The following is a 14,312-nucleotide window of genomic DNA, read 5'->3' as shown; positions in this document are numbered from 1 at the left end:
GGGGAAAGTAAGGCCTGGCATCCTTGCCACCTCTGGGCATCCCAGCTCCAGGGGCCTGATGGGACCAGATGAGGGGATCGGCTTCTCCCTCCCTTATCCCATCATTCTCATTTGCTTACGGAGATGTCTCCCCATCAGAGTCTGGGCGGTGGGTGGATGCAGACAGGCAGGCAGGCACACAACTGCAACAGTTGAAAGGCTAGAAATGGGGGCAGCACAGGCACCATGGGTGTATGGACCCAGGAGGGCACCTCATGAGACTTGGGGGACCAAAGAGGCTCCCAGATGATGTCATCTGAAATGAGAGCCAACATGGGGCATGGCTGGGGTGGGAGAAAATGATTTTTAACCTCCAGCTAGTCTTAAACGAAAGAGGAAAGGCCCAGGCTCTTTACTATGAGCCCAAGTCTGGGCGGACGCCTTGGAGGAGTGGCCCTGCTCTGCCTCTGCTCCTCCAGCCTCTCAGATCTCGGCCCAGAGCCCAACAGACAGGGCCCCTTGCTTTCGACTGCTGGCTCCACCAGCCCGCCAGAGTGTCCTGGGTCAGGGAGAAGGGACTGTACTCTGGGGGATTCAGTTTTTCTGCCCCAAACCCCACCCCATCTTAAGTGAGGTTGAGCTCAGAGGTGAAAAGTCATTCCCTTACAGGAAATGAAGAGATGTTGCCAGGACTGCCCAGCCGAGACAATATGAACAAGATGCCTCATGCTGCTGCCAAACTCCCAACTCTTACCACCTCCAGAGAGGTCAGGGAGAGAGGCCACGTCCCAGGCACTCCCATATTTGTTCTCAGCCAGTTTCACCCTGTGTGTGGAAAGTCCCCGGCTGTGGTCGCATCTACATAAAATGTCCTGGCTCCCATGGCTATGAATTGCTCCCATTCAAGGGGAAGAGAGGCAGGGAGTAATACGGAGAGGCACTGGGTTCTGGATCAGCCTTGCAACCAACTGGCTGTGTGACCCTGGGTGAGTCTGTTCACCTTTCTGGGCCTTGGTTTCTTTATCTGCAATGAGATGGTTGGGCTTCTAGACTTCAAAGTTTACTTCCATCTAATTCTAATTTCTGAGGAAGGAAGTGGAAAAGCTTACCAACATAACCAGAATCTCAGAGCCCAACAGCTTAAATCTCCAATCCTCTCCTTCAATTTCTAGTCTTCTGCTTCCTGAGAGAGTGGAAGACCCAGAGAAATCAATGAGATGTCTCTTCAAAACCATTCTGCTCTTTCCCCAAGGCTTCGAGATCAAGGTGAAGACTGATGAAAGCCTTAGACGGAAAAGGTGTTTTCCTTGCAGGTTTGGATGCCAACTTGGGTCATCTCTCACCTGGCTTCTCTTGCCCAGACACCTCCCTCTACACTCCCAGGACCACAAGTCCTCTTCAAAGGCCCAACATTGTCCCCATACTTTGTGCCAGATGGACTGTCCTGAAATTTAGGTAATAGGTAGGGTTTGGCACTTCTTGATCAGCCCCAGTCTTAACTTCAGGAATGACTGGATCAAATGAGTCATCAAGTGTGTACTGAGTAGCTACTAACTGCAAATCTACATGCCAGAGACACGGGGCTAGCAAAGAATATGAAACAGTCCCTGCTGTGAGTACGGGCATAGGAAATCTCGGGATGTGAATTCTCTCTTGCCATTTACTGTATCCTCATTGACAACTGTCAATTCCTAAGCATTATCCCCTATGCTGGGGCTGTCCAGGTGGCCACATTTCCTAGGATGGCTGGGTAGCTCAGCCAGAACAAGGCTCCCTCAGACAGGGGTTCCCAGGCCAAGATGTATACTTCTGCAGATGATAACTGACAGCCAGTACAGATAGTAGCATCTGGGAGCATGCCCCACTGTCTGGGAAGAACATTCTTTTTGATAGAGTAACACAGGCATCAGGAAAAACTAACATGAGAGGTGTATTAGTTATCCATTGCTGTGTAACTACTACAACCTTGATGGTTAAAGCAACATACATTTATTATCTCATGGTTTCAGTGGGTCAAAAATCTAAGCACAGCTTGGTTGGGTCCTCTGGTTCAGGGTTTCCCACAAAGCTGCAATCAAGTTGTTGGCCAGGGTTGAGGTCTCAGCTGAAGCCCAACTGGGGAAGGATTCACTTCCAAGAAAGATTGTTAGCAGGATTCCATTCCTTGTGGGATGCTGGTTTGAAGCAGCCCTCAGTTCCTTGCCAAGTGGGCCTCCCCAGAGTGGCCACTTGCTTCTGTGTAAGCCAAGAAGGCAATGGAGAGAGTCTGCTAGCAAGAGGGGAGTCACCACCTTATGTAATATAAACAAGGAGGTGCCATCCCAACACCTTTGCTGCATCTATTTGTTAGAAGTTAGTTCACAGGTCCTGTGCACACTCAAGGGGAGGGGACTACACAAGGGTGGGGATAATGGGAGACAGAGATCATTGGAAATCATCTTCCCATCTTCACGCCACAAGAGAGGAGGCAGAAAGAGCCCACCACCCACAGAGCCTTTGGCAGAATCAGCCCAGGCAAAGAAATGTGGGGACAAGACCAGCTTACACCAAAAGATGTGTGTGCCAGAGGTGAGAGGCAGAGGATGAAATGATACCACACTGAACACATGGATACTGGAGAGAGTTAGCACGTGTCAGAAGAGATGTGACCAGAGGCAGGTATGTGGTGAGTGATGGTGCACTAGCCGTGTGCTTTCCTGAAAGAAGGAATAGGAGTTAGTCAGCATTCCAAGCAAATAGAGGAGGCTATCATATTAAAACTCAGGAAGGGGAACTTCCCTGGCGGTCCAGTGGCTAAGACTCCTTGCTCCCAGTGCAGGGGGCCCGGGTTCCATCCCTGGTCAGGGAACTAGATCCCATGAGCTGCAACTAAAAAATAAAAAAGATCCCAGGTCTTCCCTGGTGGTGCAGTGGTTGAGAGTCCGCCTGCTGATGCAGGGGACGCGGGTTCGTGCCCTGGTCCGGGAAGATCCCACATGCCGCGGAGTGGCTGGGCCCGTGAGCCATGGCCGCTGAGCCTGCGTGTCCGGAGCCTGTGCTCCGCAACAGGAGAGGCCACAGCAGTGAGAGGCCTGCGTACCGCAAAAAAAAAAAAAGATCCCTCATGCCCCAGTGAAGATCCTGCACGCTGCAACTAAGGCCCGGTGCAGCCAAATAAATAAATAAATACACAAACTTCTAAAAAAATTAAATTAAAAAAATAAAAACTGGTTTTTCTGTTTAAAAAAAAAAATCAGGAAGGAATGATGAAGGCCCACGTCCTCTCCAGGTCACTTGATGCCTTTTTCATGCAAGACCCACCCTGCCATGCTCCAACCAGGAATCAGCCCAACCTATGCCTACCAGAGTGTTGAGGTAAGAAACTATCCTGTGGGGTAGAGGTGGGAAATCTAGGCACAACTGACCTTTTCCCCAGAATTCCGTGTGTCCTTCAGAGACATCCTCATCTCTTGCCTTCTCACAGTTCCCCTCCTCAAGCAGCTTCACTGATCACAAAGCTGTAAAATGCGCTCTCTCTCCTCTCATGAGTGGCTCCTACAGCACGATGCTGTGGTTGAAATTCACAGGATCTGGAACTCACAAATACCATGGGAAGTTTTAAAGCTGGCTTCCCTCTGTCCTCTAAGTAGGGCAACTACTAACATTGTGCAGGTTGTGCACTGCAAAAAAGACACCAGTTAAGATGCAAATGCAGCTTAGGGCTACATTAAACCAGAGGAGGGTTGCCCTTTTCAAATTCACATGGAGACACCATATGAGCTGGTTGTAGCCCTGCTCTCAAGTCCCCTCATGATCTAGAGGCCACCACAGAGTCCAACTTCATCTAAGACTACAAGCCATCACTAGCTCTTTGTCTTCAGAAGGATCTTGAAGGGAGGTCATCCCTGCTTTTGAAGGCTTGCTAAGAGGCAAAGCGAGCAAGAAGATAAGGGTCAGCTCTCTCCTTTGAAAGGAGATCGTTTCCAAAGGGCAAGTTCTTCCCTTCCGTCCCCACTTCCTGCAAGCTCTCAGTCCAGTTCCCATCCTTGTCTTCCTCCACATTCCTAGCCTCAGTGTGGAGCCACTTACCAGATCAGCCAGACAATTAGTGTCATTGAATCAGAGATAGATGGAGAGTCACAAGAAAGCTCCCTAAGAAGAGCAATTCAGACAGATGAAGGGCAGAGCAATAGAAAATAATAATACTTCCCACCATTGACTAGAACACTTACTTTATCCAAGTTATTATCCAGGTGCTTTACAGACAGTTTCATTGATCCTCACAACCACCTATGTGTCAACCAGAGTATCCTTGTTTGACAGATTAGGACATTGAGGCTCAGGGAGATTAAGTGGCTTGGTCAAGCCTATATTTAATAGAAAGGTGGTAGGACAAGTGACCCAATGTACACTTTCAACCTGGCATCTTCCTACAGACCTCCCCAGACAAAGGCAGGGAGGTTTCAGATCACCTACTTAGTCATCCCTGTCACTTCCCATTTCCAATCCATCACAAGTCCAGAGGTCCAGAGAGTTTTAGCTCCCCCACTAGTCTGTAAGCTTTATTTGAATGATTCATAGCAAGTGATGAAAACTATCAGGTTAATTAATTGACTGATGGAGTGGGTGATGGGGAGGAGGATTAAGAGAAAGTGGAGAGAGGGATCCTGGCCCATGGGTCACCAAGACTCAGCTCCAAACTACATGAAGCAGGTGTCTCCTCCTGCACTGTTTACCTCTCCTTATCTGTGAATAAAGTGCAACCCTCTTACTCATACAAAAGATGTCCACTGAAGGCTCCCCCTGAGCCTAGAGCAGTCCCATCACCTTGGAAATGCTAAAAAATAAAAATAAAAAATAGAAAAAAGCAGAAGGCTGCCTGCCCTCGTGCCTCCTCAAGACAAAGTGTAGAAGGAAGTCCCATTGCTGAGGAAGAGTACAAAAGACTTACAAGTGAACACGAGATCCTGGGGAGCAGAAGTGACAGAGAAAGCAGAGTTCCTGCCATTTCATCAAACAAAGGGTGTTGGGCCTATTAAAAAGTGCTCATTGAATTTTGTCCACAGCTGCCTCTACCATCTAGTTTACTCCTCACAGCATACCCTTTGAGACAGGAGTTGTGGAGATGCTCATTTTACAGATTTTGAGAGATGAGAAGTCTAGGACCCTGAGACACAGGTGATTTGGCCACGGTCACATGGCTGATGAATGACCCCACATTCCTTGCTCTGGGGTGGGATTAGGAGCAGGAGGAGGGAGAAGAAAGTATAAAGAGAAAGGGAGGGCTTCCCTGGTGGCGCAGTGGTTGAGAGTCCGCCTGCCGATGCAGGGGACACGGGTTCGTGCCCTGGTCCAGGAAGATCCCACATGCCGCGGAGCGGCTGGGCCCGTGAGCCATGGCTGCTGGGCCTGCGCGTCCAGAGCCTGTGCTCCGCAATGGGAGAGGCCACAACAGTGAGAGGCCCGCGTACCGCAAAAATAAATAAATAAATAAATAAAGAGAAAGGGAGCTTTCAACAAGCAAACCTGGGCCAATTGGATGTCCACGTGCAAAAGAATGAAGTTGGACCTCTACCTCACACCATATACAAATATTAACTCAAAATGGATCAAATACCTAAATGTAAGAGCAAAAACTAGAAAACTCTTAGCAGAAAATGTAGGCATAAACCTTTGTGATCTTGGGTGAGATGGTGGTTTCTAGATATGACACCAAAGACACAAATGACAAAAGGAAAAATAGATAAATTGGGCATCATCAAAATTCAAAACTTTCATGCTTCAAAGGGCACCATCAAGAAAGTGAAAAGAGAGACTTCCCTGGTGGTCCAGTGGTTAAGACTCCACGAGCCCTGGTCAGGGAGCTAAGATCCCGTGTGGTGTGGCCAAAAAAAAAAAAAAAAAAAAAAAGGTGAAAAGATAACCCAGAGAATGGGAGAACATTTTTGCAAATCATATATCTGATAAGAGACTTGTATATAATGAACCCTTACAACTCAATAATAAAAAGACAACCCAATTTTATTTATTTATTATTATTTTTTTTTTTTGGCGGTACGCGGGCCTCTCACTGTTGTGGCCTCTCCCGTTGCGGAGCACAGGCTCCGGACGCGCAGGCTCAGCGGCCATGGCTCACGGGCCCAGCCGCTCCGCGGCATGTGGGATCTTCCCGGACTGGGGCACGAACCCGTGTCCCCTGCATTGGCAGGCGGACTCTCAACCACTGCGCCACCAGGGAAACCCAACAACCCAATTTTAAAATGAGCAATAAATAAATAAATAAAATGAGCAAAAGATCTGAATAGACATTTCTCCAAAGAGGATACACAAATGGTCAATAAACACATGAAGCGATGCTCAACATGGTTAGCAACATAAAAATTCAAATCAAAACCACAGTGAGATATCACTTCACATCCACTAGGATGTCTAGAATCAAAAGTACAAATAATAGCAAGTGTTAGTGAGTATGTGGAGAAACTGGAACCCTCATACACTCCTGGCAGGAATGTAAAATGGTGCAGCCTCTTTGGAAAACTGTCTGCCAGTTCCTCAAAGGCAAAACATATAGTTAACATTGGAGCCAGCAACACCACTCCTGGGTATATACCTAAGAAAAATAAAAACACATGTCCACTCGATATGTCCATAAATAATCAAAGAAGCATTATTCGTAAAAGGCAAAAAGGAGAAACATCCCAAATGTCCATCAACTGATGAACGAATAAACAAAATTTGGCATATGTATGCAATGGAATATTATTCAGCATAAAAGTATATATAATATTGATACTTGCTACAACAGGAAGAGCCTGAAAAACGTGATGCTATGTGAAAGAAGTCAATCAAAAAGGATCACATATTGTATGATTCCATTTATATGAAATGCCCAGATAGGCCAATCTTAAAGACAGAACACAGATTAGTGGTTGCCTAGGGCTTGGGAGAAAAGGGAGATTGGGATTAATGAATACAGGGTGTCGGGGTGCTGAGAATGTTCTAAAATTAATTGTGATGGTTGCACAATTCTGTGAATATACTAAAAACCATTGGATTGGACACTTTGAACGGGTGAATTTTATGGTATTGTGAAGTCTCAATACGGTTGTTGGGGGAAGTTCATCATTTCCTAGGATAGAGATTCTTAGGGTCCATGAATCCCCTGGAATTGCAAAATAGTACATGGGAGAGCATTTGTGCGTTTTCTAAGAAGGCCGGCAGCTTTCAAAAGATTCTCCAGAGGGTCCAGGCGACAAAAAGGAATCGCTGGCTTCAGGCTGACTGGAGGGGGAAGGGTGGGAAAGCGTGTGCTGCGAAGCCCCTTTACACCTCCTCCCGCGATCCGCTGTCCCTCAGTGGTGGGAGAGGAGTGGTTCCGCCTAGCCCCCCCCAAACCCCCCCACCCGGGGCGATTACGCTACCGAGTCTGTTTACTTACTGCTCCACTGCGGGGTGGAGTCGGGTTGGTCGCAGCGCCCCACAGAGCAGCACTCTCACCACAGCCTGGCGCCCCGGCTCAGAGCCCCGCCCAGCGCCTGCTCCCCTGGGACCCTCCTGCCTCCCCGTCCCCGCTCCCGCTGCCCTGCGAGGCTCCCCGGGAGGACGCTGCTGCTGCCACTCGCTCTACCATTAACTAGAAGCAGGGAGTCCTGGCTTCCAGGACCCCTGACTCTGATGCTGGGGCGACCCATAAGTAGGGTGACCACAGTCCTGGTTGCCTGCAGAAAGTCTTGGTTTAAGCCTGTGTCCGGGGGGTGATTGTTGAGTGTCACGTTTGTCCTCAAAAGTATCCTGGTTTGTAAGGCATTTAATTGGCCCTTTGCCTAAAGGGGGAGTGTCTGTGGGGAGGACTCCAGCATCCCAAGGCTGTACCCGCCAGCAGAATCGTTGGGACACCCTTCCTGGCTCTGTGTGTGAAGACCTTAGCATGTGGGTCTTTGCCACTGCTCTGGCCCCAAGGCCTCACCTCCTCCCATGTCATCTGTCCTCATCCCCAGGCCTCTCCCTACAGATCTTTGAAGGCAGTGGTGACTTTCCCCTGGAGTCCCTGCAGCCAGCAGCCTTTCTTCTCCTCCCCAGGCTGAAAAATCCCAAATCCTCACATTTCATTTCTACCCTGCCCCAGCTCCCCATCCTCTCTGCTTTTTACCATCCCAGACCACATCCTTTCTACTTTATACAGCTAGTGTTTATAGAAAGTAGGAGGTGCTCCAGAAATGATTCTTTTTTTTTTTGAAAAGTAATTTTTGAATGAATAAAGTGCTGGCAAAATTATGCTAAAGCTGCCAGTGCATCACCCGGGGCCTGGGCCCTGCAGAGCCCGGCCTCTAGGCGTGGGCAGCCCTGGATGATACCCTCTCCGGAAGAGTGGCACCGAGGGCGGTGGATCCCACCGAAACCTGCCCTCGGGGATGCAGGCAGGAGGGCGACAGACCAGACGGAAGGGGCGCTTTCTGCTGTCCCCATAGCTATGACACACACGGGACCCTCCCCAGAGCCTATCCTTTTCAGCCAAACCCACTTCTGCTGCTCAAAAGAAAAAGGAAAAAACTCTTGTTTTATGAAGGGGCATCCAATGTAGAAGGGGCCGCCTTACATTTTGTATCAAGGGTCCTTTCTATTTTTTTTTTTACAGTATTTATTACCCCTTTGACGAGCATTTATTAAGCACGTCCTACGAACCAGGCCTTGCTCAGCTCTGGGATGCAATCACGAACTAGATAATTGTCTCTGCCTCGTGGGGCTGTATTCAGTCATGGAGTCCAAAGCTGGCCCCGGGACTATGTTTAGAATGCAATACGACCATGATTTCTTGGTTCCTACACACTAGATATCTCAGTTAATGGCAACCTTTACATAGGTCCATAAAGGCAATGGCATAAGTATCTACTTAACAACAGAAATTCTGGAGTCAGGTGGAAACATTTTCAAATGTCAGTCCTGTGTCCTCTTGGGCAAGTTATTTAATCTCCATCCCACTTTTGAAATAGAGATAACACCTTCTACCCTGCAGGATTCTGTGAAGGGCACAGCGGGGTAATGGCTGTAAAACATGAAGCACAGTATCTGATGTGTGGGGACATCCATAGATGGAGCCAATGAGTATCCCTGAGAACCGGAAGGTGAGAGGATGATTCTGGCCAGTCGACGTTGCTGTGTGTTCGAAGACAGTGCTTACTAAACTTGGTTGTTTTTTTTTTCCACAGGGGCTCACCTTATTTATTTATTTATTTATTTATTTATTTATTTATTTGCGGTACGTGGGCCTCTCACTGTTGTGGCCTCTCCTGTTGCGGAGCACAGGCTCTGGTCGTGCAGGCTCAGCAGCCACGGCTCACGGGCCCAGCCGCTCCGTGGCACGTGGGACCTTCACGGACCGGGGCACGAACCCGTGTCCCCTGCATCGGCAGGTGGACTCTCAACCACTGCGCCACCAGGGAAGCCCTTATTTATTTATTTTTTTTTTTTTTTTTTTTTTTTTTTTTTTTTTTTTTTTTTGTGGTACGCGGGCCTCTCACTGTTGTGGCCTCTCCCGTTGCGGAGCACAGGCTCCGGACGCACAGGCTCAGCAGCCATGGCTCACGGGCCCAGCCGCTCCGCGGCATATGGGATCCTCCCAGACCGGGGCACGAACCCGTATCCCCTGCATCGGCAGGCAGACTCTCAACCACTGCGCCACCAGGGAGGCCCCCTTATTTATTTTTTAAACATCTTTATTGGAGTATAATTGCTTTACAGTGGTGTGTTAGTTTCTGCTTTATAACAAAGTGAATCAGCTATACATATACATATATTCCCATATCTCCTCCCTCTTGCGTCTCCCTCCCACCCTCCCTATCCCACCCCTCTAGGTGATCACAAAGCACTGAGCTGATCTTCCTGTGCTATACGGCTGCTTCCCACTAGCTATCTATTTTACGTTTGGTAGTGTGTATAAGTCCATGCCGCTCTCTCACTTCATCCCAGCTTACCCTTCCCCCTTCCCGTGTCCTCAAGTCCAGTCTCTACGTCTGCATTCCTGTCCTGCCCCTACATTCTTCAGAACCATATTTTCTTTTTTTAGATTCCATATATATGTGTTAGCATATGGTATTTGTTTTTCTCTTTCTGACTTACTTCACTCTGTAAGACAGACTCGAGGTCCATCCACCTCACTGCAAATAACTCAGTTTCGTTCCTTTTTATGGCTGAGTAATATTCCATTGTATATATGTGCCACATCTTCTTTATCCATTCAACTGTCGATGGACGCTTAGGTTGCTTCCATGTGCTGGCTATAAACTTGGTTGTTTTTAAGAATCACCATGGGAGCTTTTTAAAAATACAGGTTCCCAAGCCCCACCTCAGACCTCCTGAACCAGAAACTCTGGGGATGGGGCCTGGGAGTTTGTATTTTTAGAAGTCTCCAGGTTTGCAATCTATGCCTCTCAAATCCAGCCCCCGCTTCTATTTTCCAGAGCTCCTCTTACAGAGGCGGGAGGTGCAGGGGCTCCAGTGAACCCTAGCCTGAGCCCCAGTCCCAGCCCTCCTTCTCCCCACCCGGGGCTGAGCATCCCCAGGCTGCGGTGGGTCCCTTGTGAGGTAGCTGCTCACTCATAAAGCTACCGATGAAAGGCGAGATGGACAGGAGAGGTCAGGGTTCACACAAGCTGCGCCGCCTTCTGTTTCATTTACAAGTGGCAGTCACCTCATTAACCCCAGGCCCCTCCACCCACCCTTCTCACCCACAGCCCCCCCACACACACGCCCACACCTGCTCCTCCTCCCTTCAGCCCTGGCCGGGTGGCGACACAAACACTTGCTGGAGAGCAGCGGTCCAGAGGCAGAGGGGTGACCTCCCGGATGTGCCACCCACATCCCATTTGGCAAGTCCAGCCCCTAAACTAGCCCAATGCCTGGGGGGTAGAGAATGAGCTCAAAAAGTGTTTGTTAGACTCGGGTATATATAAATGCAGGGAACCGCGGGTTGAAGGCTAGCACAGCCTGAACTTTGCAGTCAGCGCTGATGCCTTCAGGCGGGGTCCTAGGAGGTGGTGGCCGTGGAGAAAGGAGGTCACCCTGGAAATGGGGCTGACTGTTCGCCTCTCTGATCCGCAGTTCCCTCCTGCGGGTTCCCTCCATCCGCAGTTCCTGGGATGATTAAATCAGGTAGATGGTATGAAAGATCCTAGTTTAGCAACTGGCCCATTGTAGATTTTCAGTAAACACTCCCTCCCCTGAGCCGCAGGCGGGCAGTGTCTGAAGGGGACACACATCACACAGAGGGGCCTATGTGATGGGCCAGGGGCGTCAGGCTGCGTAGAAGGACCCAGAGTCTGGAGGAGGGGTGGGCAGTGGTCTCTGAGGTGGGGACGTTTATCCTGACATCGGAAGGAGGGGCTTCAGCCGGCCTGGTGGCGGAGGGGAGTGCAATGGGGGTGAGAGAGAAGCTTCCACGCACACAGACGCCCTCTCCTCCCCTTCCCCCCTCCTCCCCCTTCGCAGCAGAGAGGGGACACTCTGTATGTGGGACCTGGGGACTCAGTGTAGGTTTGGTGACAGGCTTTGGGTGGTGGAGGCTCAGCATTTCCACTCAGGAGGGGATTAGGGGAGGCAGCCCCTCTGGAAGAGAGAGCAAGGGGGCTGGTCTGGAAACGTTAGCCGGGCAGGCACCTTAGTACTTCGGTTGTTTGCTGGGGGAGCTAAAGCCCGCCCCCCACTACCCGCCAGCCACAGGGCTGGCTTCCCAATGCCTGGAGGAGAGCCCGGTGGTCTCCTGGTCTCCGTGAGGGGGTCCTGGGGACAAGTGAGGCCGCTGGGCCTGCCCTGCACCACCCCTGCTGTATGGGGGGCTGCAGAGAGGATGTGGCTGAAGCTGCCACCAGAGGAGAGGAGGGACTTCACACAAAGAAAGCCAATCAAGACAGAGAAAATGGGGGCGGTTTGGGCAGAGAGAGAGGAGGGGAGATTCAGGTCTAAATAGGAAGGAAAAGGCACTAGATAGGGAACAGCAGAGGGGTGGACTCAAACAACAGCTGCGAGAGAAAGAGAGAGAGAGAGAGAGAGAGAGAGAGAGAGAGAGAGAGAGAGGGCAGATACAGAGAGACAGAGGCAGAGTGAGAGAGGATGAGAGGGATAGAGAGAGACCATAGCAGAAACGACGGCAGAGGCAGTGAGACAGATGACGGGCAGCCATTCATATTTCAGAGCTTGACTCTGTTATGAGAATTCTTGGCCTCAGGCCCGGGTCAGGACCCAGGAGTGTGCCTGTCAGTGGATGCCTTCCTCTCCCATCTTTCTGATGGGAACCCTAGAGGCCTCTGCAAGCCTCCCCATCCTCTCTGTGAGGTTTCAACTGCAGCCAGAGACTCCAGGGTCCAGCCAGCTGGGTGGGGCTGTCTGTGGGGCATCAGGAACAGAGCCCCTGGAGAGGGCAAGAAAGACCCTAAGAACCACCAGTCAAACTGACCCTCCCAGGCTCCTTCCAGGCCCATGTGGCACATAGAAGGGCTGAGTGTGGACCTCGGACCCAAGAAGAGCCAAGGACAGGGCATCTCTGGGGGTTTTGAGACTGAGAGGTGGCCTGTCTGCCGCTGCTGAGGCCATGACAGTAAAACAGGCAGCTCAGGAAACTGTCCTTTAGTCACCGGAGGCTAATTGCACGGCTCAGGCCTCCTGGTCCCCATAGCTCGGACCCAAGACTGCCCACGACTGCCCACCGCCCTGGGCTTCCCTGCTTCACCCTCAGACTCCCTTACCTGCAGGTCACCAGGCCCTTGCTCCACTCCCCAGCCATGCCTCTTCCTGCCCCAGCCCTGTGCTCCAGCTACACCACCCCCCCTGCAGACCCACCTGTAATCCCGGCCACTGTCCCCTGGAGACGCCCTTCCCCTCCCTCCACCTGGAGCTCCAACCCTCCAGGCTGCACCTGCACTGCCTGGGGCCTCATAACACCCTGTATGTGTCTGAAACATGCTCTGGAGGATGGGGCTGCAACTTCACATGCATCACCACTGCCCAGCACAGAGCCTGGGCCCAGCGGGGTTAGTGAACAGATACGGCACAGTCAGATCAGAAGTCTCAGCTCACCAGTTACTCCTGATCGGTTCACACTGCATTTTTTTTATTTTTATTTTTTTTGTGGTACGCTAGCCTCTCACTGTTGTGGCCTCTCCCGTTGCGGAGCACAGGCTCCGGACGCGCAGGCTCAGCGGCCATGGCTCACGGGCCCAGCTGCTCCGCGGCATGTGGGATCTTCCCAGACCAGGGCACGAACCCGTGTCCCCTGCATCGGCAGGTGGACTCTCAACCACTGCACCACCAGGGAAGCCCCTCACTGCATTTTTGTCTTTCCAACTAGAGCGCCAGCCCCTTGGGTTCAGGAACTGTACCTCCTGCTCCTACGCTTCTGTCCAGGTTCAGCTCTGTTGACGGCAACAGGAGTTGGAGCCTTGCTATGACTCAGGGGACCCGCCTGGATTCTCCGAGGCCTTCCCAGGACCCTGAGTTCCCGGGCACCAGGAAGGTTCCAGATCTCCCTGAGGCTTTACCCCTTTGCAGGGGCTGTAAGGTCAGAGATGTCTTCTCCCAGTCCTGCCACCCCAGACCCTGGCCTGGAGCCCACACAGGTTGATTTTAGGGCTGGCCAGAAGGAGGGGCGGACGAGACAACTGGTGATGGGGCACTGTTCTTTGGACAATATGAGACAGAGGAGGCAGAACGCAGTCCTGGGCAAGTTTCCTGCTGAGACGGTGGCCATGCACTACTAATAAGCCAGAGTATTGGAGAGAAGCTGTCAGCCGCTGTCACCAGCCCCGCCCTCTGAGGCAGTTACTTGGCCTCTTGGTTTGGGGATGAGCTGGGCTGGGGCTCAGGGCCTAGAACCTTAGCCCCCAGAACGTCCTCACCAGGTAGAAATGCAAGCCCAGTAAGGTCCCTGCTCATAGTGTTGTTGGGCCATAGGGCCCAGGAAGACTTGGGGACCATGACGAGGCCCATCCCCAGGTGGTTTCTACTCCTCTCTGGTGGAGGCCCAGCTCCCACAGAGGCTCAGCTTCCTCCCAGGACAGGCCCATGTGGGGATCTGTGGGTCATCCGGGTATCCTACCCAAGAGGACGTCCCCCACTGGTTCACACGCTTCCCAGCTTCAGCCTCTGGCACTTGGCAGGCTGGTTGGCATCACCCAGCACAGAGCTGAGAGGAGAGGCCAGGAGGGCAGGCCCTGGACCAAGGCCAAGACAGTCGCTGTCACCTGCTTCACCTTGAAGCTCGTGCCCATCCTCATCCCCTGCAGGACGAGCTCTCCAGAGAAGCTGAGAGCCTGGCCCTAAGCAGGGAGGGGGATGGAGGGCGGAGGACACTGCGTGCAGAGTCA

Source organism: Hyperoodon ampullatus (genome assembly GCF_949752795.1).
Source record: "Hyperoodon ampullatus genome assembly, chromosome: 7".
Taxonomy (NCBI): Eukaryota; Metazoa; Chordata; class Mammalia; order Artiodactyla; family Ziphiidae; genus Hyperoodon; species Hyperoodon ampullatus.
This window is presented reverse-complemented; position numbering follows the sequence as displayed.